At 43.7% G+C, this 20,583-nt stretch overlaps 1 pseudogene; it reads right to left on the reverse strand.

Moving 5' to 3' along the window:
* LOC125506782 overlaps positions 1-20,583 on the reverse strand; it is a 59,930-nt pseudogene that overhangs the window by 15,076 nt on the left and 24,271 nt on the right.

Below are 20,583 nucleotides of genomic sequence, written 5' to 3' on the forward strand. Positions count from 1 at the left end.
AGGATTTTGGTTGCCCTTGAATTTTACCTTGGGGTGCCTTGGGAATCCCCAAGCTTAGGCTCTTGCCACTCCTTATTCCATAATCCATCAAATCTTTACCCAAAACTTAAAAACTTCACAACACAAAACTCAACAGAAAATCTCATGAGCTCCGTTAGTATAAGAAAACAAACCACCACTTTAGGTACTGTAATGAACTCATTCTTTATTTATATTGCTGTTAAACCTACTGTATTCCAACTTCTCTATGGTTCATACCCCCCCCCCCCGATACTAGCTATAGATTCATCAAAATAAGCAAACAACGCACGAAAAACAGAATCTGTCAAAAACAGAACAGTTTGTAGTAATCTGTAGGTTTCGAATACTTCTTTAACCCCAAAAATTCTGAAATAAATTTTTGGACGTGAGGAATTTGTCTATTAATCATATGCAAAAAGAATCAACCTAATCTCACTCTCCAGTAAAAAATGGCAGCAAATCTTGTGAGCGCTAAAGTTTCTGTTTTTTACAGCAAGATCGCAAAAACTCCCCCCCAAGTCTTCCCAAAGGTTCTACTTGGCACAAACACTAATTAAAAGCATAAAACTACATCTAAACATAATCTAGATGAATTATTTATTACTAAACAGAACAAAAAGCAAGAAACAAAAATAAAATTGGGTTGCCTCCCAACAAGCGCTATCGTTTAACGCCCCTACCTAGGCATAAAAACAAGAATATATCTAGGTATTACCATCTTTGGTAGGCAATTCTTCAATAGAACACTTATAACCCTTGGGAGTATCCTTCTTTTTATTAATGATCAAACTCCTAGGCAAGAAATCAAGAAATTCATTTGTAGCAAAAGGTTCATTAATGATAGCAAAGAAGTTGGGATGAACACTTATTGATTTGAGATCCGCATTTTCCTTACTAGAAGATTCACCCTTATTTTTAGGAACATATATTAATTTGGCAGTCTTGGTAGTAGGAGGATTTGGATTATTTTTCACGGATGAAAAGGCAGACCCAAAATTGGTAATAATATCCTCAAGTTTACCAATTCTTGTGGAATCTTGATCTATTTTTTCGTTAACTATAGGTTCTTTTTCTTTAAAAAAACTCAGAGTAACTCCTACCTTAGATCCATATTGGATGATTTGGTTGTGGATCTTTTTATCCAAATTTTCAATCAACTCTACAGAGGCAACTTTATTTTCAATAATTTCAAACCTTTGAATCACATGTTCCAAAGTTAAAATAGTTCCATTAACCAAAAGAGGTGGTGGGCCAAACAAATCTATCATAGCATTATCAGAATCAAAAGTATGGCTACCCAAGAAATTCCCTCTGGTAATGGTATCGAGAATATATCTGTTCCAAGCAGTGATGCCTACATAAAAATTGCAAAGAAGAACGGAAGTGGATTGCTTCCTAGTAGATCTATTCTGAGCATTGCAAATTCTATGCCAAGCATCTTTTAGATTTTCTCCCTCCCTTTGTTTAAAATTAAGAACTTCATGATCGGGAGTACTAACAATGATAGAAGGATTAGCCATGATGACACACGGCCACACAAGAAGCAAGCAAAAAAGGAGGCGAACGGAAAAAGAGGGTGAATGGAAAAGAGGGCGAATAAAACGGCAAGGGTGAAGTCGGGGAGAGGAAAACGAGAGGCAAATGGCAAATAATGTAATGCGAGGGATAAGAGTTTGTGATGGGTACTTGGTATGTCTTGACTTGACTTGACTTGGCGTAGATCTCCCCGGAAACGGTGCCAGAAACCCTTCTTGCTACCTCTTGAGCACTGCGTTGGTTTTCCCTTGAAGAGGAAAGGGTGATGCAGCAAAGTAGCGTAAGTATTTCCCTCGGTTTTTGAGAACCAAGGTATCAATCCAGTAGGAGACTACTCGCAGGTCGCCTCGCACCTACACAAACAAATAAGAACCTTGCAACCAACGCGATAAAGGGGTTGTCAATCCCTTCACGGCCACTTGCAAAAGTGAGATCTGATAGAGATAATAAGATAAATATTTTTGGTACTTTATGATATAGATTGAAAGTAAAGATTGCAAAGAAAAATAGATTGGAAACTTATATGATGGAAAATAGACCCGGGGGCCATAGGTTTCACTAGTGGCTTCTCTCAAGATAGCATAAGTATTACGGTGTGTAAACAAATTACTGTCGAGCAATTGATAGAAAAGTGCATAATTATGAGAATATCTAGGCATGATCATGTATATAGGCATCATGTCCGCAACAAGTATACCGAAACGATTCTGCATCTACTACTATTACTCCACACATCGACCGCTATCCAGCATGCATCTAGAGTATTAAATTCATAAGAACAGAGTAACACATTAGGCAAGATGACATGATGCAGAGGGATAAACTCAAGAAATATGATATAAACCCCATCTTTTTATCCTCGATGGCAACAATACAATACGTGCCTTGCTGCCCCTGCTGTCGCTGGGAAAGGACACCGCAAAATTGAACCCAAAGCTAAGCACTTCTCCCATTGTAAGGAAGATCAATCTAGTAGGCCAAACCAAACTGATAATTCGAAGAGACTTGCAAATATAACAAATCATACATAAAAGAATTCAGAGAAGAACCAAATATTGTTCATAGATAATCTTGATCATAAACCCACAATTCATCGGATCTCGACAAACACATCGCAAAAGAATTACATCGAATAGATCTCCAAGAAGATCAAGGAGAACTTTGTATTGAGATCCAAAGAGAGAGAAGAAGCCATCTAGCTAATAACTATGGACGTGAAGGTCTGTGGTAAACTACTCACACATCATCGGAGAGGCTACGGTGTTGATTGATGCGCCTCCATCGTATCTATAATTTTTGATTGTTCCATGCCAATATTCTACAACTTTCATATACTTTTGGCAAATTTTTATACTATTTTTGGGACTAACATATTGATCCAGTGCCCAGTGTCAGTTCCTGTTTGTTGCATGTTTTTTGTTTTGCAGAATATCCATATCAAATGGAGTCCAAACGGGATAAAAACTGACGGAGATTTTTTTTCAAATATATATGATTTTTGGGAAGAAAAATCCACGCGAGATGGTGCCCGAGGTGGCCACGAGGCAGGAGGGCGCGCCTGCCCCCCCCCCCCAGGCGCGGCCCTGACCCTCGTGGGCCACCCATAAGGCAGTTGGTGCCCTTCTTTTGCCGCAAGAAAGCTAATTTCTGGATAGAGATCGTGTAAAAATTTCAGCCCAATCGGAGTTACGGATCTCCGAGAATATAAGAAACGGTGAAAGGGAAGAATCTGAGAACGCAGAAACAGAGAGAGACAGAGAGACAGATCCAATCTTGGAGGGGCTCTCGCCCCTCCCATGCCATGGAGGCCAAGGACCATAGGGGAAACCCTTCTCCCATCTAGGGAGGAGGTCAAGGAAGAAGAAGATGAAGGGGCCCCCTCTCCCCTTCTCTTCCGATGGCGCCGGAACACAGCCGTGGCCATCATCATCATCACCGTGATCTACACCAACACCTCCGCCATCTTCACCAACATCTCCATCACCTTCCCCCCCTCTATCTACAGCGGTCCACTCTCCCGCAACCCGCTGTACCCTCTACTTGAACATGGTGCTTTATGCTTCATATTATTATCCAATGATGTGTTGCCATCCTATGATGTCTGAGTAGATTTTCGTTGTCCTATCGGTGGTTGATGAATTGCTATGATTGATTTAATTTGCTTGTGATTATGTTGCTGTCCTTTGGTGCCCATCATATGAGCGCGCGCGTGGATCACACCATAGGGTTAGTTTTATGTTGATAGGACTATGTATTGGAGGGCAAGAGTGACAGAAGCTTCAACCTAGCATAGAAATTGATGCATACGGGATTGAAGGGGGACCAATATATCTTAATGCTATGGTTGGGTTTTACCTTAATGAACATTAGTAGTTGCGGATGCTTGCTAATAGTTCCAATCATAAGTGCATAGAATTCCAAGTCAGGGATGACATGCTAGCAGTGGCCTCTCCCACATAATACTTGTTATCGGTCTAGTAAAGTAGTCAATTGCTTAGGGGCAATTTCGCAACTCCTACCACCACTTTTCCACACTCGCTATATTTACTTTATTGTTTCTTTATCTAAACAGCCCTTACTTTTTATTTACGTAATCTTTATTATCTTGCAAACCTATCCAACAACACCTACAAAGTACTTCTAGTTTCATACTTGTTCTAGGCAAAGCGAACGTCAAGCGTGTGTAGAGTTGTATCGGTGGTCGATAGAACTTGAGGGAATATTTGTTCTACCTTTAGCTCCTCATTGGGTTCAACACTCTTACTTATCGAAAACTGTTGCGATCCCCTATACTTGTGGGTTATCAAGACCTTTTTCTGGCGCCGTTGTCGGGGAGCAATAGCATGGGGTGAATATTCACGTGTGTGCTTGTTTGCTTTATCACTAAGTAATTTTTATTTGATGTTCTTAGTTGTTCTCTATCTTTAGTTATGGATATGGAACACGAAATACCGAAAAAACTAGGTGTACTTGCTACTCATGGAAATGGGGAACCTCCTAAAACCCTCGATGCTGGTTATGTGAAAAATATTATGTACTACTTTAATAATCCTGAGAAAACCCCATTCAATTATGTAATTGGAGTAACGTTGGATCAACGTGAATACTTTAGGGATTACCGCTTGACACAAAAAAGGAAACTATTATGGGATCCAATTCATATATTGAATTGGTATGCTAGGAAACTATGCTTGAGATATGATTATACTTGTTGCTCTAAGGTGAAGGCTCCACACCTTCCCTTTTCATGTGAATTTAATGATAATGAAACCTTAGCTTCTTATGCTAATGGTATATATGATTACTATGATGTGGAACAAATAGAAGAATTTGTTGCTTTTATGGGTGTTTATGAAATTGAATCTATGTTTAAAGAGTTTGAAGATTTTGATGATGCTGTTTATAGACCTGAAAATTTAGCTATCCTGAAATATTGTTATGAGAATTATGAATACAATTATGAAATTAATGCGCTTATTAAGAAAGTCTCTGCTGTCCAAGAAGAGACTAATATTTTGCAGGAGTCTATGGAAGAAGAAATTGATGAAACTGTGAGCTCATTGGATGAAAAAGATGATGAGGAGAGCGAAGAACAAAAGGAGGAAGAGCGGATTAGCTACCCGTGCCCACCTTCTAATGAGAGTAACTCTTCAACTCACACATTGTTTAATTTCCCTTCGTGCTTATCGAAGGATGATTTTGATGATGACTATTATGATCCCTTTGATTCTCTTGAAATATCCCTTTTTGATGATGCTTGCTATGCTTGTGGCCAAGATGCCAATATGAATTATGCTTATGGATATGAACTTGCTATAGTTCCTTATGTTAAACATGAAATTGTTGCTATTGCACCCACACATGATAGTCCTATTATCTTTTTGAATTCTCCAAACTACACTATATCGGAGAAGTTTGCTCTTATTAAGGAATATATTGATGGGTTGCCTTTTACCGTTGCACATGATGATTTTGATGAATATAATATGCATGTGCTTGCTCCTCCTACTTGCAATTATTATGAGAGAGGAACTATATCTCCACCTCTCTATGTTTCCCACATGATAAAATTGCAAGAAACTGTTTATACTATGCATTGGCCTTTACTATGTGTGCATGAATTGTTCTTTTATGACATGCCGATGCATAGGAAGAGAGTTAGACTTCGTCATTACTTTATATATGTTTCTTTGTGCTCACTACTAAATTACAAATCATTGTTAATTAAAATTGGCTTTGATATACCTTGGGATCCGGGTGGATCCATTACTTGAGCACTATTTGCCTAGCTTAATGGCTTTAAAGAAAGCACTGCAAGGGAGACAACCCAGAAGTTTTAGAGAGTCATTTATTTCTGTTGAGTGATTTTATATAGTTTAAAAACAACAAAAATAAAGAGGGGAACCCAAAACTTTTTCAAAAAGGAAAGCGAAAGTGAGAAAGACAAGCATTGTTGAAGTGGGAGCTAGCCTTGAACTTTGTTCATGCTCATGGGAACTTTGTGAATCTTTATTACATAAACTTTTCAATAAAAATAATTATCCCCTTGTACAATTCCATTGTATTATAAAAATAATGTGCCAAGGTTTGCCTTTAGGATGTTTACATTTGCTTGATGGTTTGTACGATGCAGGACAGAACTTTGGCTGTAGTGCGCGATTTTACATTTTTAGATGGAACGTCAAATGGTTCTGATTCTTTTTGCACTGTCTTCCTATACAAATTTTTTATTGTTCCTAATTTTGGTAGAATTTTTAAAGTATCATAAGTATGGTGAATGTTCAGATTATTACAGACTGTTCTGTTTTAGACAGATTCTGTTTTTGATGCATAGTTTGCTTGTTTTGATAAAACTATCAATTTATATTAGTGGATTAAGCCATGAAAAGTTATATTAAAGTAGACACAATGCAAAAACAAAATATGAATTGGTTTGCAACATTACTTAGAGTAGTGATTTGCTTTATTATACTAACGGATCTTACCAAGTTTTCTATTGAAGTTTTGTGTGGATGAAGTGTTCGATGATCGAGAAGGTCTTGATGTGAGAAGAAGGAAGAGAATAAAGAGCTCAAGCTTGGGGATGCCCGAGATACCCCAAGTAAATATTCAAGGAGACTCAAGCGTCTAAGCTTGGGGATGCCCCGGAAGGCATCCCCTCTTTCTTCAACAAGTATTGGTATGTTTTCGGATTCGTTTCATTCATGCGATATGTGCAATCTTGGAGCATCTTTGCATTTAGTTTTCATTTTTATTTTATGCACCATGCTGGTATGAGGTAGTCCTTGGTTGATTTATAGAATGCTCTATGCACTTCACTTATATCTTTTGAGTATGGCTTTAGAGAATGCTTCATGTGCTTCACTTATATCATTTGAAGTTTGGATTGCCTGTTTCTCTTTACATAGAAAACCGCCATTTGTAGAATGCTCTTTTGCTTCACTTAGATTTGTTAGAGCGTGGGCATATCTTTTGTAGAAAGAATTAAACTCTCTTGCTTCACTTATATCTATTTGGAGAGATGACAAGAACTGGTCATTCACATGGTTAGTCATAAAATCCTACATAAAACTTGTAGATCACTGAATATGATATGTTTGATTCCTTGCAATAGTTTTGTGATATAAAGATGGTGATATTAGAGTCATGCTAGTGGGTAGTTGTGGATTGTAGAAATACTTGTGTTGAGGTTTGTGATTCCCGTAGCATGCACGTATGGTGAACCATTATGTAACGAAGTCGGAGCATGATTTATTTATTGATTGTCTTCCTTATGAGTGGCGGTCGGGGACGAGAGATGGTCTTTTCCTACCAATCTATCCCCCTAGGAGCATGCACGTAGTACTTTGTTTTGATGACTAATAGATTTTTTGCAATAAGTATGTGAGTTCTTTATGACTAATGTTGAGTCCATGGATTATACGCACTCTCACCCTTCCACCATTGCTAGCCTCTCCAGTACCGCGCAACTTTCGCCGGTACCATAAACCCACCATATACCTTCCTCAAAACAGCCACCATACCTACCTATTATGGCATTTCCATATCCATTCCGAGATATATTGCCATGCAACTTCCATCATCATCATATACATGACTTGAGCATTCATTGTCATATTGCTTTGCATGATCGTAAGATAGCTAGCATGATGTTTTCATGGCTTGTCCGTTTTTTGATATCATTGCTACGCTAGATCATTGCACATCTCGGTACACCGCCGGAGGCATTCATATAGAGTCATATATTTGTTCTAGTATCGAGTTGTAATATTGAGTGGTAAGTAAATAAAAGTGTGATGATCATCATTATTAGAGCATTGCCCCAGTGAGGAAAGGATGATGGAGACTATGATTCCCCCATAAGTCGGGATGAGACTCCGGACTTTACAAAAAAATAAAAGAGGCCAAAGAAGCCCAAATAAAAAAAAGAGTCCAGAGAAGCCCACCAAAAAATATTAAAAAAAGAAAAAAAGTGAGAGTAAAAGAGAGAAGGGGCAGTGCTACTATCCTTTTTCCACACTTGTGCTTCAAAGTAGCACCATGTTCTTCATATAGAGAGTCTCTTGAGTTATCACTTTCATATACTAGTGGGAATTTTCATTATAGAACTTGGCTTGTATATTCCGATGATGGGCTTCCTCAAATGCCCGAGGTCTTCATGAGAAAGCAAGTTGGATGCACACCCACTTAGTTTAAGTTGGAGCTTTCATACACTTATAGCTCTAGTGCATCAGTTGCATGGCAATCCCTACTCACTCACATTGATATCTATTGATGGGCATCTCCATAGCCCGTTGATACGCCTAGTTGATGTGAGACTATCTTCTCCTTTTTGTCTTCTCCACCATCATATTCTATTCCACCTATAGTGCTATGTCCATGGCTCACGCTCATGTATTGCGTGAAAGTTGAAAAGGTTTCAGAACGTCAAAAGTATGAAACAATTGCTTGGCTTGTCATCGGGGTTGTGCATGATTTGAATATTTTGTGTGGTGAAGATGGAGCATAGCCAGACTATATGATTTTTTGTAGGGATAACTTTCTTTGGCCATGTTATTTTGAAAAGACATGATTGCTTTATTAGTAGGCTTGAAGTATTATTGTTTTTATGTCAAATGATAGACTATTGCTTTGAATCACTGGTATCTTAATATTCATGCCATGATTAGATTACATGATCAAGATTATGCTAGGTAGCATTCCACATCAAAAATTATCTTTTTTATCATTTACCTACTCGAGGATGAGCAGGAATTAAGCTTGGGGATGCTCATACGTCTCCGTCGTATCTATAATTTTTGATTGTTCCATGCCAATATTCTACAACTTTCATATACTTTTGGCAACTTTTTATACTATTTTTGGGACTAACATATTGATCTGGTCTCCAGTGCCAGTTCCTGTTTGTTGCATGTTTTTTGTTTCGCAGAATATCCATATCAAACGGAGTCCAAACTGGATAAAAAATGACGGAGATTTTTTTGGAATATATATGATTTTTGGGAAGAAAAATCCACGCGAGACGGTGCCCGAGGTGGCCACGAGGCAGGAGGGCGCGCCTGCCCCCCCCCCCCCAGGCGCGCCCCTGACCCTCGTGGGCCATCGGTAAGGCGGTTGGTGCCCTTCTTTCGCCACAAGAAAGCTAATTTCCGGATAGAGATCGTGTCAAAATTTCAGCCCAATCGGAGTTATGGATCTCCGGGAATATAAGAAACGGTGAAAGGGAAGAATCTGAGAACGCAGAAACAGAGAGAGACAGAGAGACAGATCCAATCTCGGAGGGGCTCTCGCCCCTCCCATGCCATGGAGGCCAAGGACCAGAGGGGAAACCCTTCTCCCATCTAGGGAGGAGGTCAAGGAAGAAGAAGACGAAGGTCCCCCCTCTCCCCTTCTCTTCCGGTGGCGCCGGAACACTGTCGTGGCCATCATCATCATCATCACCGCGATCTACACCAACACCTTCGCCATCTTCACCAACATCTCCATCACCTTCCCCCCTCTATCTACAGCGGTGCACTCTCCCGCAACCCGCTATACCCTCTACTTGAACATGGTGCTTTATGCTTCATATTATTATCCAATGATGTGTTTCCATCCTATGATGTCTGAGTAGATTTTCGTTGTCCTACCGGTGGTTTATGAATTGCTATGATCAATTTAATTTGCTTATGGTTATGTTGCTGTCCTTTGGTGCCCATCATATGAGCGCGCGCGTGGATCACACCATAGGGTTAGTTTTATGTTGATAGGACTATGTATTGGAGGGCAAGAGTGACAGAAGCTTCAACCTAGCATAGAAATTGATGCATACGGGATTGAAGGGGGACCAATATATCTTAATGCTATGGTTGGGTTTTACCTTAATGAACATTAGTAGTTGCGGATGCTTGCTAATAGTTCCAATCATAAGTGCATAGAATTCCAAGTCTGGGATGACATGCTAGAAGTGGCCTATCCCACATAATACTTGCTATCAGTCTAGTAAAGTAGTCAATTGCTTAGGGGCAATTTCGCAACTCCTACCACCACTTTTCCACACTTGCTATATTTACTTTATTGTTTCTTTATCTAAACAGCCCCTACTTTTTATTTACGTAATCTTTATTATCTTGCAAACCTATCCAACAACACCTACAAAGTACTTCTAGTTTCATACTTGTTCTAGGTAAAGCGAACGTCAAGCGTGCGTAGAGTTGTATCAGTGGTCGGTAGAACTTGAGGGAATATTTGTTCTACCTTTAGCTCCTCGTTGGGTTCGACACTCTTACTTATCGAAAACTATTGCGATCCCCTATACTTGTGGGTTATCATTGATGTAGAAGCCCTCCGTGATCGATTCCCCCTCTGGCGTAGCTCCGGAAAAGGCCCCAAGATGGGATCTCTTGGGTACAGAAGGTTGCAGCGGTGGAAATAGGGTTTCGCGATGCTCTCGGATGTTTTCTGGGTATATGAGTATATATAGGCAAAAGAAGTCGGTCAAGGGAGCTACGAGGGGCCCACGAGGGTGGGGGCGCGCTTGCCCCCCTAGGCGCGCCTCCCTGCCTCGTGGCGTCCTCGATGCTTCCTTGACGTCCACTCCAAGTCTCCTGGATTGTGTTTGTTCCAAAAATCACTCTCCCGAAGGTTTCATTCCTTTTGGATTCTGTTTGATATTCCTTTTCTGCGAAACACTGAAATAGGCAAAAAAACAACAATTTGCACTGGGCCTTTGGTTAGTAGGTTAGTCCCAAAAATAATATAAAAGTGTATAATAAAGCCCATTAAACATCCAAAACAGATAATATAATAGCATGGAACAATCAAAAATTATAGATACGTTGGAGACGTATCATCATCAAACGTTAAGCGTGCGGACCCTACGGGTTCGAGAACTATGTAGACATGACCGATACACATCTCCGGTCAATAACCAATAGCGGAACTTGGATGCTCATATTGGCTCCTACATATTCTACGAAGAACTTTATTGGTCAAACCACATAACAACATACATCATTCTCTTTGTCATCGGTATGTTACTTGCCCGAGATTCGATCGTCGGTATCCACATACCTAGTTCAATCTCATTACCGGCAAGTCCCTTTACTCGTTCCGTAATGCATCATCCTGTAACTAACTCCTTAGTCACATTGCTTGCAAGGCTTACAGTGATGTGCATTACCGAGTGGGCCCTGAGATACCTCTCAGATACACGGAGTGACAAATCCTAATCTCGATCTATGCCAACTCAACAAACACCACCGGAGACACCTGTAGAGCATCTTTATAATCGCCCAGTTACGTTGTGACGTTTGATAGCACACAAGGTGTTGGGAATATAGCTACCAGGTATGACCCGCCCAGGAGGGGCCAGGTCAACCCCAATGGCGGGTTACAAAGAAGCCCAGTAATATTCAAGGTGATAGTTTATTAAGACTTGTAGAAGGCCTAAGCCCAGAGGCGACTTAAGGCCCAATATTGTAAACTGTCGTATGTAAAGAAAGAGTTGTAAAGAAAGGCATATAAAAGAAGTCACCGAGCCGGACACGTTTTATGAGCCGACAGGGACTCTGTAGGCCGCCAGGTATCAACCCATGTATATAAGGGGACGACCCGGCGGCGGCTTAGGAAAAAAACAAGAGATCGATAGCCAAGCTAGCGGATTCGCTCCTTGGTCATCGAAACCTGGCAATACAACATCAAATGGACTAGGCCTTACCTTCACCATAAGGGGCTGAACCAGTATAAACCTCTCGTGTCCTTTGCCCCGATTAACCCTTATAAGCTTCCTAGTTGCGATGGCCCTACGACTAAGTCCTTTCGCTAGGACATCTGCCGTGACAATTCCACGACAGTTGGCGCCCACCGTGGGGCCAGCGCACGGTGGATTTGAGTTCTTGAAGGGCAACTTCGAAGGGATCAAGGGATATGCTGTGGGCTGGATGACCAAGAGTCGTCTCGGCAAGCTCTACATAGATGACGAAGGCTGGGGCCCCGAGGCCGGCTCAATTGAGTACGGGTACCGGGTCCCCTTTGGCAAAATCCATGTCTTCATTGGCCGGATCGGCGAGTCAGGCCCTGAGCCGGACGTCTGCAGCAACCTCATCGAGACGGCTCAGCGCGCGAGATTCGCCCGGGCCCAACCTGCCGTAAAGCATGCCTTCGTGGGTTGCATCCATGGAGGTGAGTTCTCTGAAGGATCAGTGGATGGCGGTGAGACGGCCATCTGTTCCGACGGTGAGTCATCCTAAGGCGAGACAGATTCTTTGTATCAACTACAAGATGGCATGCTTGGGGGCTGTTCCAATGGCAGCAGTATTCCAGACCTCTCTGAGCCGCCGAATCGAGCCAGAGTTTTCATGGCTGGCACTTAACCCAGGCAGAACTCTACGGCTGCGGCAGCAATAACCACCGGGTCGGCAGCAGCCAGGTCAGGAGACCCCGCGCGACCTTGGCTCAGATGCTAATGGACCTCATGGATAAGTTGACGGCTTTGTTGACTGCTGTAGTGGAGTCGGCGGATAAGGTCAGCATGACGCGGAGGTGGCACGGCTACGCGAAGAGATGGCACAGGCCAAGGAAAATTTAGCAGTAGAAGAGGTCAGGATGGCCGCGGAGCGGGCGGCTTTGGATGCTCGTGCTCAGCAGCTTCAAGCGGAGACTTTCCGGCTCTCGGTGGATCTGAATGCGTCAAACGAGGTCATGAGGAGAAGGCACCAGAAAACTCAGTCACGTCTGCCTCTGACGTATGATCCTAGGAACCTTTTCCACACACCCGGGGCTGGTCCAAGTAACCCGCCGGAGGCAAATCGGATCACGACACCCAGGGCTTGGGGCGCCGGTTCAACCGCGGGCCATGGAACCACCTCGCGACTCTCCGACAGCAATTGAAACATGAAGGGTGAGAGAACTTCTTCAGACGGCTCTGGCGCAGCAGGATGCATACTCTTACAGTCGAGACAGAATCCATTCAACCCCTCGCCCAAGCCGGAGCCCGAGCTATAGCAGGCATATGGACTCAGCCGCTATGTCGAGCAACGCTCAACGCCGTAACCAACCGCGTAGGCATGAGCCGGCGCAGGGTGGAGCCCTTAACTTGGCGGATCAGGAGAGAATCCATCAAGAGGCTGAGCGGGCGGCTCAACTGGCAACTGAGCAGGCGGCTCATCAGGCTTTTCCGGTTTATCCGGCAACCTCTGTTGAGGCAAGAGTAGCCACAAGAACAGGAGGTGTCCCTTTCCTGGTGCCGGCTATACGTAATGAGCGCTTGCCAAAAGACTTTAAGGGGCCTCATAAGGTGCCTAATTACACGGCCGACTTGCAACCTGGGGCATGGATTGAAAGTTATGAGATGGCGATGGAGCTGTTGGAGGTCAGCGATGCAGCAATGGCTAAGTATTTCACTATGATGTTGGATGGAACGGCTCGCACTTGGTTGAAAGGGTTGCCACCCAATTCCATCGGCTCATGGGCGGAGTTAAAGGCCCGGTTCATTCAGAACTTCAAGGACACATGTAAACAACCTATGTCAATCGTGGACCTGACTAATTGTAAGCAAGAGGAAGGTGAGTCCACGACCCATTGGGTGCGCCGGGTCAAGGAGATAATACATTCATCTGATAAGATGGATGCCGGCTCTGCGGTCTTAATGTTGGAGAAAAATTGTCGTTTCGAACCTCTGAAATAGAAGCTGGGGCGGCTCAAGAATGACTGTAATGACATGGGGCAGTTGATGGCGGCCTGGTCAAATATGATGATTCTGACAGTACCAAGGATCCCGTGTCTGATGAAGAAAAAACAGGGAAGGGAAAGAAGAACGGCAACGGCAAGGGTCACCAGCATAACCCGGCGAATCAAGGAGGTACTAAACGTAAGGCTGACGAGTTTGTGGCTAACACCAATACATAGGGAAACAACCAACGGCGCAAGGGTAGGCCACCTCCTCAGTCAGGCGGGTCAGGTCCCACCCTCGAACAACTACTGAATGAACCTTGTCCAAGACACGGCACCCGGGAGAAGCCAGCTACCCATTTGTGGAAGGACTGTACGATCATGAAGGCATTTAAAAATTCCAACATGTTTGATGGTAGCCACGGACCTGGCGGCAGTTCAGGCGGAGGCGGCTTTCATGGCCCGGGCACCGATTCAGGCGGGGGCAGTTTTCACGGTCAGAGTAATCCGGGTAACCAGGGTGGCTATAATCAGCAACCCGGCCAAAGTAATCAGCAGCAACAGCAGCAACAATCCGGGTATCAGAGTAATCCAAAACAGTTGAATAGTGGGCAGTACCACGTATTTACCACTAGTTTATGCAAAAGGGACCAGAAGCTTCATAAGAGGGCTGTCAATGCTGTTGAGCCGGCGATTCCACGTTATTTGAGGTGGTCAGAACAACCTATTGTGTGGAGTAGGGAAGATCACCCTCACTTGGCCTTGGTGGTGGCACCTCAGGTGGGTGGATATAAGTTCACTAAGGTGCTCATGGATGGAGGCAGTAGCATCAACATCCTCTATTATGAGACGTTTCGTCGGATGGGGTTGACTGATAAGAGTCTTAAACAATCCAACACTGTTTTTCATGGTGTTGTGCCTGGTAAGTCGGCATACCCAGTTGGTAAGATTGAACTGGAAGTAGCCTTTGGGGATGAATATGATTCCAGGGCTGAGAAGTTAACTTTTGAGGTGGTTAAGATCAAAAGCCCATATCATGCTCTGTTTGGACGGCCGGCTTATGCCAAGTTCATGGCTCGGCCGTGTTACATGTATCTGCAGCTCAAGATGCCGGGTTATAAAGGCACCATCATAGTACATGGAAGCCGGAAAATAGCCCTGGAATGTGAAGAAGGTGATGCTGCTTATGCTGAGTCTGTTTGTGCGACAGAGGAGTTAAAGTTTTATAAAGATAATGTTGACCCGACAGACATGACGTCTTTGAAGAAGCCAACTACGGAGCATGAACCAGTGTTGAAATTCAAGTCAGCTGATGACACCAAGATGGTTGATTTTGTGCCTGGCGACTCATCCAAATAGTTCATCAGCAGTGCCAACTTGGATCCAAAATAGGAAAGCGCGCTCATCGAGTTCATCCATGAGAACCAGGACATCTTTGCATGGAAACCTTCTGACATGCCGGGTGTCCCGAGAGAACTCGCTGAGCACACACTCTTAATATTGATCCGAAGTTCAAGTCGGTCAGGCAGTTTCTTCGACGATTTAACGAGGAAAGGCGCAAGGCCATTGGAGAAGAGGTGGCCCGGCTCTTGGCAGCCGGGTTCATTGTTGAAGTTTTTCACCCAGAGTGGTTGGCTAACCCGGTGCTTGTACTCAAGAAGAATGGCACCTGGCGTATGTGTGTGGATTACACCGATTTGAACAAGGCTTGTCCGGCCGATCCTTTTGCTCTCCCTCGTATTGAGCAGATCATTGATGCTACGGCGGGTTGCGAGCATTTGAGTTTTTTGGATGCATATTCAGGTTATCATCGGATCAAGATGGCAGTTAAGGACCAGGAGAAGACGGCTTTCATCACTCCGTTTGGAGCTTTCTGCTATGTGTCTATGCCTTTTGGACTGAAAAGTGCCCAGGCGACTTATCAACGATGTGTACAGAATTGTCTTCACAGTCAGATTGGGTGTAACGTTCATGCTTATGTGGATTACATAGTGGTGAAATCCAGAGAGAAGGAAACCTTGATAACTGATCTGAAGGAGACCTTTGAGAACCTCCGGGTCTACAAGATGATGCTTAACCCGGCCAAATGTGTTTTAGGAGTCCCGGCTGGAAAACTTTTGGGTTTTTTGGTAACAGAGGTATTGAGGCTAATCCAGAGAAAATTAAGGCAATTACATCTCTGGCCAAACCGGTGTGCATCAATGACGTTCAGCATTTAGCGGGTCGCGTCGCTGCCTTGAGCCGTTTCATAAGTCGGTTATGGGAGAAAGCGATGCCTCTGTATCAAATGATGAAAAAGGCGGATGGTTTTGTCTGGAGTGACACTGCTAACTCTGCTTTTGAGGAACTAAAGAAACAGCTCACTAAGCCGCCGGTTCTTGCTGCTCCGGTTGAGAAAGAGTCATTGTTGTTATATGTAACTCACGTGCTGTCGGTGTGGCCATTGTTGTGGAGCGCAAGGAGGCTGGCAAGGAACATCCGGTCCAACGACCGGTTTACTACATTAGTGAGGTGCTCATTGAATCTAAACAAAGATATCCACATTGGCAAAAGCTCGTGTGCGGGGTGTTCATGGCAAGCTAGAAGCTCAAACATTACTTTCAGGGTCACCCAATCACTGTGGTTAGCTCTGCTCCTCTAGGAGACATCATTCAAAATAGGAAAGCCACAGGACGAGTCACCAAGTGGGCTATTGAACTTGGGTCTCATGGTTTGAAGTATATGCCACGTACTGCGATCAAGTCTCAAGTGCCGGTTGACTTCGTTAACGACTGGTCAGAGTTGCAGATGCCAGAGGAGAAACCCGACAACACATATTGGACGATTCATTTTGATGGGTCCAGACAATTGGAAGGCTCGGGGGCCGGAGTTGTTTTAACTTCTCCTCGAGGGGACAAGTTTTGTTATGTGTTGTGATTGATGTTTCCTTGTCCTAACAACGCAGTAGAATATGAAGCCTTGCTCCATGGTCTTCGAATGGCTAAAGAGATGAGTCTGAGCCGGGTCCGGTGCCTTGGCGATTCAGATTTGGTGGCTCAACAGGTGTCAGGCAAGTGGGATTCCAAGGATCCTCTCATGGTGGGTTATCGCCGCGAGGTTGACGCTGTTGCTGGGCATTTTAAGGGTTATCAAGTGGAACACATTGACCACAGAAAGAACGAAGCGGCCGATGCCTTAAGCCGGTTGGGATCTCAACATAAGCTGGTACCACCTAACACCTTTTTGGATGTTTTACATAACCCGTCTGTTAAGTTGCCTACAGAGGAAGATTTGGCCATTCCTGACCCGGAGGCACAGTTAGTGGCGGCTATTCATGTTATTCTAGATTGGACAGTATCGTTCCTGGCTTACATGACCCGGGGCAAGTTTCCAGAGGACGAGACCCTAGCCCGACAGATAACCTGGCGGTCCAAGTCAATGATGATTTCTAACGGAGAGTTGTACCATCACAGCGTCACTTGAGCATTTCAGCGTTGTGTTTCTCCTGAAGAAGGCCAAGAAATACTTCGTGAGATCCATGAAGGGGATTGTTGTCATCACACCGGGTCAAAGTCTCTTGTGGCCAAAGCTTTCCGTCATGGTTTTTATTGGTTAACGGCTCACGCTGATGCAGAGGATCTGGTCAGTAGGTGTGATGGATGTCAAAAATTTGCACGACGAGCGCATGTGCCGGCTCAAGAATTGCGAATGATTCCAATCACTTGGCCGTTTGCAGTTTGGGGGCTTGACATGGTCGGACCTTTCAAAAGATCCAAGGATAAAAAGACACATCTTTTAGTGGCAGTTGACAAGTTCACAAAATGGGTTGAGGCAGAGCCAGTGAGTAAGTGTGATGCAGCCACGGCGGTTCAGTTCATGAAAAAGGTGACTTTTCGCTTTGGTTTTCCACACAGCATTATCACTGACAATGGCACTAATTTGTCCCAAGGTGCTATGGAGGAGTTTTGTCAACGAGAGCACATCCGGCTTGATGTGTCTTCCATAGCTCACCCTCAGTCTAATGGTCAGGCTGAGAGAGCAAATCAGGAAATCTTAAAAGGTCTCAAGCCCCGGCTTATGGTTCCCTTACAACGGACGCCGGGTTGTTGGGTAGAGGAATTACCATCGGTGTTGTGGAGTATCAACACCACTCCTAACAGGTCTACAGGTTATACACCTTTCTTCATGGTTTATGGAGCGGAAGCGGTGCTGCCCAGTGACATCCGTCATGACTCGCCTCGCGTGGCGGCTTACATTGAAGCTAATAATGAACAAGCCCGACAGGATGCACTTGACTTGTTAGATGAGGAGAGAGACTTGGCGGCGGCTCGATCAGCAATTTATCAACAGGACCTGCGATGTTATCACAGCGGTCGGGTTAAGTCCAAGACCTTTCAAGAAGGTGACCTGGTGTTCCGGCTCATTCAGGATCTGTCGGATGCACACAAACTATCCCCGCCTTGGGAAGGACCTTTTATGGTCGGAAAGAATTTAAACAACAGGTCATATTACCTCATTGACGTTCGAGAGCACAAAGACTCGCGTAAGTCGGAAGAGGAGACCCGCCGGCCGTGGAACATTGCTCAGCTTCGGCCATACTACACCTGAGCTACCGGCTCTCGTCATGTACATACTTTGACGTTGTATATATTATGATAAGTAATAAAGCAGGACATATGTCTGTTTTCTCTTCAAAGGTCATATATCTTTACTATTTTCATTATTTAAATGACTATTAAGGAGCTGATCATATCTGAATCTAGTTTAACCTTTTTGGTCCGGCTTATGATCGTATTCGAATCTAGCTGTAAACCTCATGATCACTTGGGGGCTTCCTGTTCAAACATAGGTCGTATTCGAACCAAAGAGAACATAGCTATCGTAACCCTTTTGATCGGCTCAAAGCCAAACTCACTAGGGGGCTTCTTGATCATATCCGAATCATAGCTTAACCCCTTTTGGGTCCGACTTGGATCGTATTCGAATCAGGGTCGTTAAAAACCTCTCAAGGTCATTTGGGGGCTTCCTGTTCAAACATAGGTCGTATTCGAACCAAAGAGAACATAGCTGTCGGTACCCTGTTGATCAGCGCAACGCCAAAGCCACTGGGAGCTATATGATCGTATTCGAATCTTAGCTTAACCCCTTTGGTCCGGTTTATTGATCGTATTCAAATCAGGAACCCCCAAATTTATGTTGTTTGAAATCTGCTATTTTGTCTTCCTAGTTTTCATTATCTCAAATCTAAACTATCAGTATGGTTTTTATTTAAGTCGGCTTGACAATAAGCCGCCAAAGCATGATAGTTATCAGGTGTATGGAAGCATTGACTTCTCAAAAAGATTGGATCATGAAAACTGGCAGTCCAGAAACACAGGTATGTCAGTGTTGTTCATGAACAGGTTTTTTCAGCCTTGTTCATGATTTCCAATATGACAATTCATAAAGATATATACCGGGTGTTTTTTGACCCGTCTGGTGTTAAACCGCTAGGCCAGTTCTTTCACTTTTTGCAGGAGCAAAGTTAAAACATTGCAGATGTAATCAAAGATCTGCTGGCAAAGAGTAGCATGCAACATTTTGTGTGTGATGGCATAAGGAACACATACAGTTTCAAGCTAAATCTATTACAAGGCTTTAAGAGCCCATAAGATGGTTATGACTCTCCCCTCGCCGGTTCACCTCCTTCTACTGATTGGAAGCTGGGATTGGACCAGTCAAATCCGTTCAGGGCAATGAACTCTGCTTCATCATCAATCAGGTCGGCTGGATCAACTTTCGGAGCAAAAGTATGTTGACGAACCGGCGGGATAAGATCTATCACCTTATAAGAGGGAGTCGCCATCTTCTTATTCTCCATATCAAAACCCGGCTGATATTTATCAATGTTGGTCTCATCTCCAAGAATGGTAGCTTGAGGTCGAACCCCCCTCACGCAGGCAATGAAGTCATCTTGCTCAAATAGAGTCTCGTCTTCCTTCACGGTAGGGTACCCCTTAGCTACATCCGCCGGGTCTAGATTTGGCACCCAGGCTTTGGAGCGGCTCAGGGCAGTCAGGGCTCCGGCTCTGGCACAAGATCGTTTGACCTCTTGAAACCTGGCGGGTAAGATTGACAACTTCTTCAAGACATCGCTCAACCGATTGGTTCCTTGGTTGGCAGGGGAGATTGTGGCAAGTGCTCGTTGAGCGCCAGTATACAATTGCTCCACCAAGGTATAAACTGCCTTCAATTTGGTCACACTGTCTTGGCTCAGATTTTTGCTTCGTGGACCTGCGGGTGTTTTTTAAACAAAGGCTCAGCAGGCGACTTATACTCTGGGTCAAAAGAAGGTATAAGTGATTAATACAGATGACTTACCAAAGATGGCGGAAACCATTTGAGACACCCGGTTTTTAAGCCGGTGAGCTCCGTGGTAACCTGCTCAAGAGCCGCTTCAGCTGTTTCAGCATGTTGTATTAGCAGCGTATTTTCTTTGGCACGGGATTTCTTCTTTGCAGTCAAGCTCGTCTTCAATTTTTCTGTCTCAGAAAGACTCAATTGGAGTTTAGAGTCAGCAATCTTGATTTCTGCCTCTTGATCCGTCAGTCGGGTCTTTGCATCAGTTAACTGGGAGCTCAATTCAGATAGGGCGTTCTACAAAACATACACACAGGTGTGTCAAGGCTTAAACTAAAAGATATAAGGGTTCAAGTCTCAAGTACTATGCACCGCAATACCACTTGACACTTGGGGGCTAATGTCTGCCAAAGCTTTTTATGACTCTTATATGTTTTAAGTCCCAAGTGCTTTACAAAGTAACAGCATTTGGCACTTGGGGGCTAATGCATGATATTCAGAAAGTTTCTCAAGATTAAGCCAGATTGCACTACTTATTGGGACTAGTAAAAGACGGTT

This window comes from Triticum urartu, chromosome 5 (genome assembly GCF_003073215.2).
Source record: "Triticum urartu cultivar G1812 chromosome 5, Tu2.1, whole genome shotgun sequence".
Lineage (NCBI taxonomy): Eukaryota > Viridiplantae > Streptophyta > Magnoliopsida > Poales > Poaceae > Triticum > Triticum urartu.